We start from the raw sequence: 10,093 nt of genomic DNA on the forward strand, positions 1-10,093 counted from the left end.
ATGAAGGACAATATTTAGACTATACAACCCAATATTCTACCAAAGCTCAACATAGCTTTAAAGATGTTGCTGAAATGTTGACCATGTGACACACTACCCTGTTTTGGTGAGATACCCTGCATTTAATCCTCATAATTATGTTGCATGGGCATGGCATTTAGGTGGCATTTGGATTTGAACTCTAATGTGATTTGCTGAGTTCAAATCCCTAATCCAAAGGTACAATAAGATTCATGCCATAATGTAAACTAGAAATGCACTCTCTCGAGATGCCAACTTGCGCCTTGTACACAAGTAGGCCATGTATGGCCTACTTGTGCGCGAGCAGAGCGCGCCATGAAGTGCGCTCACCACTGCTGGTACGACTGCTGCTCTGAGTCCTAAAGCTCTCTGCTGCTGTCTGGGTACGACTGCTGCTCTGAGTCCCTATAGAGCTCTCTGTCTGGGTACGACTGCTGCTCTGAGTCCCTATAGAGCTCTCTGTCTGGGTACGACTGCTGCTCTGAGTCCTAGAGCTCTCTAGCTGTCTGTGTGGGTACGACTGCTGCTCTGAGTCCTAGAGCTCTCTGCTGTTTATACCAACCTTGAAACTTACCTTAGTTACCCTCTTGTAAACAAGTGTAATGCTTAATTGGGTCGTCCACTCACAGTTAACAGTCTTTGTATTGAGTTTGTGCTTGAAATGTACTGTAACTCTGCAAACTGTTAATAAATATTTTAATCAATCAATCAATCAAACGTCACCAAGAATGGTGGTCCCTTATTGGCTGTTGGAGGACACCGACATACACCCCGACATACCGAATACAAAACTGCTCGCCCCAATTCCAACTCGCCCCCAACCGCGAAGAACGGTCGCACCGACCGTGAAGAACGGTCGCCCCAAAGCCCGGCGAAGTCACCCTAAAATCTTCGGTGAAGTCGCCCCCAAAAGTCTGGACAAGTTGCCCCGTAAAACCGTTGTATTTTCGAGGTAACAGCAGAGAGAGAGAGATTTTTACCTGTGCTTTTAAACAGAGAGAGAGAGAGAGAGATTTTTACCTGTACTATATTTTCTTTATTACATTTTTATCCCTCGATTTTGTAACCCATTTTTTCACCCCTGTGCCAATTATCTAATGTGATCCTGGGCTCTCTACACACCCTCCGCCAACCTAGTCCCCATATATGGGGGACATGGGGAGAGCAACGGACTTGAACTCATGCTTCCTTCCTGCCTGAGTGTCCAAGTTGCTCCTTTACACGTGACAGGGTGGGAGTTTCCCTGGTTGGACGTAGCGCGTGGAAGGAACACGTTATTCCAACCAGTTCCTTTCCCCTCCATCAAGCGCCCCGGCTGGCCAGGGGGAGGCAGTTTGTTTAGAGACCAGGATTACTGTATGTTTTTGTGAGGGTACCTACCCTAGGGGACACAGGGAGAACATGCAAACTCCACACAGAAAGGCCCTTTTGCCAACCCCGCCTCGGGTATGGGCACTGATGACGTGGAGGAGGAAACACGCCGCCAGCACCCACAGCGCCCCGAGCGGGAATCGAACCCAGGACCTTCTAGCTGTGAGGCGACAGCACTACCAACTGTGCCACCGTGCCCCCCCTGTACTATATTTTCACCATGTACTTTGAGATTTTTCCCTGTACTTTGAGATTTTTCCTGTACTTTTAAACAGAGAGAGAGAGAGAGATTTTACCTGTACTTTTGGGGGCTATAGAGAGGAGGAGGTAAAGTGTCTAGCTATATAGTGGAGGGGGCCCAAGGGAGGGTCATCAGCCCCTTTTGTTTGAGTGTGCTGGGTCGTTAATACTACAACAACAACAACAGATAGAACTGTAGGAATGTAACCATTTATTTGAGTGAAAAAATGAACAGGTCAAGTTAATATAATACAATATATATAACAGGCCAATATGAAAGGGTGGGAACGCTACAGAATCTGGAGTAGTAAATGCACACGGACAGAGTGCAAAACATACTCTCTCCCCATACCTTACAACAGTGGTCCTTGAGGGGGTTCCATGATGGTACCCAGCTCTTACTTGTACAGACATAGCAGAATAGAGAATGCAATAGATGTATGGAAATGGTACAACAACAACATGCATAAGGTAATTTCAACAACAATGGAGGAATGGAGGGTGATGCATGGCTATATGGAAATGGTACAACAACAACATGCATCAGGTGATGCATGGTAATGCATATGGCAATTGGCTATCCATGGCTATCCAGAATGGAATTTCAAGTGAAGTAAATGGTGCAACTCTGTGTGGGGGTCCCCGGGGGGGGGGGGGGTGCAGACCCACAGGAACGCACCCAGGGTGCTGGCCCGATTCCGGCGAGCCGCCCCGCGTTCAAAACGGTTGAGAAATGACAGAGTTACAACCATGCTGTTTTTGTGCTCAGACGCAGCCACCCACACACCCACACACCCACCCACACACATCACTTAATAAAAAATACTTGGTAGAATCTTGGCAGGACTCTGAGCTGTGACAGTCAAAGGACGATGCCATATTGGTCAGGCGCTCTTGAAAGCATGGTGATCGACACCATTATCATCAGAATCCACCCAGTAGCTGGGGTATATTGAGATTTCTATATTTAGCCACTTGGAATCTGTCAGACTGATTTGGGGGAGTAGCTTCAAATGAGATGTGGACTTATTTGTGAGACTATAGGGTGTGAATCTGCCACTCAAATGATGTGTGATGGTGATGTGTGAAGTCTATCTAGCATTCACATATGTTGTGGAGCTGTGTATGCCCCAGGTAAGTGGAAGCTATTTTCGCACGCACGCACGCACGCACGCACGCACACACACACACGTGCGCGCACACGCACACGCATGCACACGCACACGCAGTGCACACGCACACACACACAAAAACAACCTTGTTTGTTGTAAATGTTTTTTCTTCTTTTTTTGTGCCAATATGCCAATTGATGCCTCCCCACGCACATTTCTGTGTGTTGTCACTGCTGTTGTATCCTACTGGCCCTTCTGCCAGTGAGGAGCCCCCACCAGGAGGATGCTAGCCAACTCTCCGTGCTGACAGGTGCCGCCCCAGCCCGTAGGAGTACTGTATGTACAGTGACAAATATCACCCTCCCTGCCCTCCCCCGAACTTGGCCGACTGGAATTTGTATAGGTGCTCGACAAGGCCAGATGCACCGCAGGCCAGACTCCATGGTGGTGGGCAGCTACTTTACCACTCCCCTATTATTTTCACCTATGGTATATTAGCATGCCGAAAATAGGGACACCTTTCAAAGTTGTAAAAAATCTCCTTTCATAACATGGTGGATAAATTGACTTTGCATGGGATTTGTATTTATTGTATATTGTGTCGCTGTGCCCATTCATCCACCTGGCTCAATGTTTTGTTGAACAAAAATGCAACATGGAAATGCTGTTATTGTTGGTGCTCATAATTTAGATGGAACAATACCTTGTTTATTGACTCAATAATTCAACAATGATTAGGTGCTGCTATTTATAGACTACTTGTGACTGACTACTACTGTTGTTTGTGTATCGTTCCAGCTTTGATACAGTGATAATTCCCTGAATTTGACACGCACGCACGCACGCACACACACACACACACACACACACACACACACACACACTTACCACCACTAAAATAGACGTACATTTCCTGTCAGCCACCCCTACATCGTCCCACTCTCCACTCATACAGACCTCTTTGGATTCGGATGACTGTGTTCTTGATGTCACATATGTGGCTTCCAGTGGTGCTGTGGTTCATTAATGAACCCATCTGAGTGCTGGGTGGGTGTAGTTATTAAATGACAATCCAACTCGCTCAGTGCTTCCTCCATTGATAAATATAATGCCTGTATTTTATTGTTGTGACGGATGGGGAGAGGCAGAGAACGCTTTTATAATGCAATGGCTGTGGGCCAGATCACAGCATTAACACAATGAAAAGGTTACTCCACAATTAGAGAATTTTCAGATGTCTTAAAACAAAGAGCTTGGAAGAGCTGCCACTGAGGATGTTTGTCTGTCCGTTTATTACATAGGATGATAGGGAATATAATTAACAACAACAACAGCATGCGTTGCCATAAGGATGTGCAAACTACCCAACTCTGGACTCCTGAATCACTGTCCTCCACATGCACCCTCCTTGCCTAGCATCAGGGTCTTGAACTCTGCAGTGTTGTTAGCTCTGCAGTGTCTACATAGGTAGTACGCCTCATTCCCCTCCTAGCTATGCCGTGGGTTGGCTCCTACAGTGACAGTTTGCTTGCCACCTAGTTCCGGGTGCCTGACACAAGCCTCATCCTTCTCTCTATGACCTTGTCTGTGATCCGTGAGAGGCCCCCATAGAGGTCCATGTTTCTGATGTGTACTTGACACCAAGTGCAGTTCGTAGCATTCTTGTATAGACGTCTAGGGTCTTTTCCTGCTGTACGTGAGAGTTCATGTTTTGGCCCCGTACAGCAGAGCTGACTCCACGATAGGCTCGATAGCCACAAACGACTGCCTCTTGAGGTCCTCCTATGTCAGGTTTCCACACTCTCCTCATCCCATGCAAGGCATTTCAGGCAAGTGCCCTTTGGACCTTCAGTACCTGTTCCATCGAAGCAGTGCAGACACAGAGATATTTATTTATTTAAGTCCTCGACTAACTCGAACACAATTGACTTCCTCGACCCTGTTGGCAGTTTGAATGGTTTTGTCATCCGTGTTAAATACCATTACTTTTGTTTTCTTGGCATTGAGCTTAATGCCGAACTTCCTGCACTCCATTTCTACTGTCAGTAGTAGTTCTCTTCCTTTCTCTGCTGTATCTGAGACAAGGCAATGTCAACTGAAAGTTTAACATAACATAACACAACACAAACATACAAAAATATAATACAACAAGATAACATAACACAACACAGTACATAACATACAGTCAGAATAAAGATCCTAAGTTGTCTAGAACTTATGAGGCATACTATGGTCCGACGGAGCATTGGTTCGATATGCGTCCGCACCTCGGACTAGCGCCTGCTCCCGTGCTTGCGGTTATGGTTAGGTTAGGGGTTAGGGGTATCGGATCAATGAATCGTCGGACCAAACACATGTACCCCTAGAACTTGAGTTATTGGTAAAATAACAGCAGGTTGGCGGCCATTTTGAAAAATGGCTGCAATGGTCACAGGACAAATCTAAATAGTAGGCTACCAGTGTATTCCTCATCCTTGAAAATGTATGATTAGACACCAGAATGAAGATCCTAGGTGGTCTAGAACTGGAGTTATTGTAAAATAACAGTGGGTGGCGGCCATTATGAAAAATGGCTGCCATGGTCACAGGACAAACCTAAACAGTACCACTGTATTCCTCATCCTTGAAAATGTGGGATTAGTCACAAAAGTCAGTCACAAGAATCAGCATTTGTAAAATAACCACGGGTCAAATCTGCGATGGCCCTATAGCGTTTTTCTGATTTTTAGAGGCGTTTCTCCATCGGTTTTCCGAAAAACGTGTCCAGTGTGCAAACACCTTATTGTAAAGTGTACGATTCCATCAAAATTCTGCCTGTAGGGCCTTCGCTAATTGTGGTCCTCTGTATAATATCAACATATAACACTGCAAACACACAGCATCACAACAAATCACATAACATTGATAGAACATGAAAACAACAATCCGTAACATAACACACAAAAACAACCCACCATAAGAACACGCAACAGAACACAACACAACTGCACATGACATGAATAACATTGATATGCTTGGCACTGGGCCGTTGTCTGTGCGTGCTTCTTGTCCCACTAACTAAGGCCTGCAGGACAACGTTTGCCAGAAATGACATCACAACCTAGCAGCGGTGCCAGAAAAAACCCACTGTTCCACTCCCCTCTGCCACCACAAACACAGCGCCCACATGCCCATGTGTGGGCACACACACACACACACACACACACACACACACACACACACACACACACACACACACACACACACACACATGCGCTCACGCACTTACAGTACCATATACAGTATTTATATGCACTGACACCTTCAACATACACAGCATGATTGTACGCCAACAAATGATGACACACACACACACACATGCACACACAGACAAAAACACATATATGCAGTACATGCCACACACACACACACACACACATACTGTTGAACTGTTCTCTGTTCTCACCGTGCTGATACAGTGTAATCCTATTTCAGTTGGGTTATGATTTTGTCTCTGTTCCAACAGGAAGTGCCAGGGGACTTGCACCAGTTCCACCCCAATGTACACACACACACACACACACACACACACACACACACACACACACACACACACACACACACACACACACACACACACACACGCACACACACACACACACACACACACACACACACACACACACACACACACACACACACACACACGGGCGCGCGCACACACACACACACACACACACACACACACACACACACACACACACACACAGTTTTTTTGTATTACTATACTATATTACAATTGTATTATAGGCCTACTCATGGGGACAACTGAAGTATAGTAGGCTATAGTAATGTAGTAATGTATCAATGTACACCCATGCATGCACGTTCACGCAAACGCAGTTGCACACACGCAGTTGCGCACACACACACACACACACACACACACACACACACACACACACACACACACACACACACACACACACACACACACACACACACACACACACACAGTATATCCCCCACTACCACTTCCTGCCCTACTGCTCTCTTTATCACCCTTGTCCTGTCATCTCTGATCTCCTCTTAGTCCTGACGAGATGTCCTGCTTCTCTCTCTCTCTCTCTCTCTCTCTCTCTCTCTCTCTCTCTGTGTGTGTGTGTGTGTGTGTGTCTCTCTCTCTCTCTCTCTCTCTGTGTGTGTGTGTGTGTGTGTGTGTGTGTGTGTGTGTGTGTGTGTGTGTGTGTGTGTGTGTGTGTGTGTGTGTGTGTGTGTGTGTGTGTGTGTGTGTGTGTGTGTGTGTGTGTGTGTGTGTGTGTGTGTGCGTGTGTGTGCGCATGCTTACTGCTTACTGCTTATGCAATGCTGCCTGGACCCCATACAGTATATTTTTTGTAGGTGAGGCTATGCTTACTGTAGGCCTCTACATTATGTCTGATACTATGTTAAAGTTTGTGTTCCTTGGTCCTCCCAACAGGAGTTCAGTGAGACAAGGAAAACCAGCATCACTAGTCAATTAGTTAACAAAAGCAGAACATCTCACACTGTGGTAGTCCATTCTCCTTTCTATTCCTGGCTTATTCCATCATGAAGTCTGTGTCATACTGCCCCCTGGTGGCTGAAGAATATCTGCTCTGATTATGTAAGACAGTGATGTGTGACTCATCACCCCTGAGTAAGGACAGGGGGGAGGTGTGTGTGTGTGTGTGTGTGTGTGTGTGTGTGTGTGTGTGTGTGTGTGTGTGTGTGTGTGTGTGTGTGTGTGTGTGTGTGTGTGTGTGTGTGTGTGTGTGTGTGTGTGTGTGTGTGTGTGTGTGTGTGTGTGTGTGTGTGTGTGTGTGTGCGCATGTCTGACTGGGCGGAGCAATCGGCAGTGGACTGAGGGCTTTCCCCATCTTTTTACCTGCTTTTTTGTGGGTCAGGAGAAGCTCTGATCATTAGTCAAGATCAGTTAAATTACCCACAAGTTATTGTTTGACCCGCGGCGCTCAGTGTCTGCCCTGAGAATCGGAGGTCGGGGGTTCGACCCCTGGTCGGGTTATACCAAAGACTCTGAAAAATGGGACCCAGTGCCTCCCTGCTCGGCACTCAGCATCAATGGTTGGATTGGGGGTTAAGTCCTTCCAACATACCCTGCACTATGGGCCTCATGACTCCACATGGCTTACTACTATTGTTTGAGCTAGAACCCTGTGCACTACACTTGGCAGTCTGTAGACAACATGATCCGTGTTCTTGTCCTCTGCTGTGATTACACGTCCATTAAAACCATTTATTGTCCCTTTACCCATATTCTACCAAATGTATCATCATCATAATAGGATCATAGGATGTGGATACAGCCTCTCAACCATTACTTCCTACAGTACCATCAAAATAACCCAGTGTGTGTGTGAATAATGTTGATGTGGAGATGAACAGGGTGGAAGTTGTTGTTGTTGTTGTGGTTCGGCCATCTGTTTATCTAAGCTCTCTCGCTCAAGGATCGCCTTCGCCATTTCATGCACACCACAAAATGGCGACATCCAAATGCAATTCTCTTGCTCGATTTGCTTGATAAACTGAGGTTACTGAAGTAACCCAGAGTTACTCGGCGGGTAGTGGCTGGCGAGCGCAGAGACTTCCAGCAGGTGAACATCCATAATAACCTGACTCCGCCAAATGGGGCAGCAGAGAGTACACTGGGTTCCCCCCTCCTGCTGCCCCATCTGGCGGAGTCAGGTTACATCCATAAGGCTGCAGGCCTGACAGCATTGTGTTCCCTGTCCTCAGAGAATGCACGGACCAGCTCGTGGGTGTGTTTGCTAATTTGACCTTTCTCTCCCAGGATGCTTGGGCAAGCTCCACGATATCCACCATTGTGGGTGTCCCCAAGAAGCACAAGGTTAACACGTTTGAACGATTGTGAACACCTGTCACCCTCACCTCAATTGACAGTGAATGCTTCGAGGTGGTTGGTGAGGGACTTCATTTGTTCCATGTTACATGCCTCGCTGGACCCTTGGCAAATTGCATAACGTCAAAATATATTGCTGATGCTGACGATGCTGAACTGCCATGGCGGCTCTGCACACCGCCCATGTTCCACTTGGAGGAGGAAAGTAACTGCTGTGTGTGCACCAGGCCATGTGCCGCTGGATATTGGACTTTCTGTCAGGCTGTTGACAGGTAGTGAGAATGGGCAGCAGAACCACACTGACCATCAACATGGGAGCCCCTCAGGGCTGCATACTGAGCCCTCTCCTCTACTCCCCGTATACAAGCACAGTTGTGTGGCCATGCACAGCAGCTCCAACATCAACATCAAGTATGCTGACAGTGATGTGCTGATCGTTAACGACAACTAAACGGCCTTCAAGGCTCACTGACAGTGGTGTCATGAGAACCACATTGCCCTCAAGGTTAAAGGCGAATAACATATCGGCTATATCGGTATTTGATATTTGTTTTGATATTTATATTTGCATTGTTATTTAAAATGTAACGTGAGAAACATCACAAAATAATTCCACCCACTAATTAATATCTGGAAGCATTGCCAATTATAGAAAAGGCAACTCTTTAGTCTTTGATGGATCAGATCTGGACAGATCTGGACATCTGTACATGTTACTTACTTAATCCTCTTCGTCCCAGGTGGGACATAAGGCCTTAACGATCTTCTTCCATCGGGACCTGTCTTGTGCTGCATGTTGTGCCTCGCCCCATGTCAGGTTCATCTGTACATGTACATCAACCTATTTTTATCTAAGGTATATTGGCTGACACACAGAAGGTGTAAGTTGATAATGTGGCAACTAGCTCCCTGCGAGATCCCTCGAGAAGATGCTTAGAGTTATTTACAATTAGGCCTGTAAAAACAGAGCTTTTGTTAGGGGTGCAATTAAACTCCACAGGGGTCTGTGTGAACTTCGTACCTTAGCTGCATCCTATGGATAGCAGCTGCAGGGCATATCTTTGGGTCAAGCTCTGCTCTGTCTGTCTGTCCTGTCTGTCATGAATACAACGTATCTTTGCCAAATATGCATCTAGAGTTAAGAATACAGTCTAACTATTTCATTACATGTGTTAAACAATGTTCTGTATATTTGATATGGTACATATATTTCATTCTTATTGGTAATATGTAGTTACATGTTATATCTGTTGATAGTTCTCATTGAAACATTGTGTCACTTATGCTGTGTGAAGTCCATCGTGGGCCTTTTTTACTGCTCCCACGACTGCCTTGTAACTGAGTGCATTTTGGTAATTAAAACTTGATACAAGATCGGCGAAAGAGAACTGTTTCGCCGAGACTTATTTTTCCCGTCTGCTTTCAGATACATCATCTTTAAAGTGGCATACTGGGATAAATACAGGATCAT

This window comes from Electrona antarctica, assembly GCF_951216825.1.
Source record: "Electrona antarctica genome assembly, chromosome: 1".
NCBI classification, from domain to species: Eukaryota; Metazoa; Chordata; class Actinopteri; order Myctophiformes; family Myctophidae; genus Electrona; species Electrona antarctica.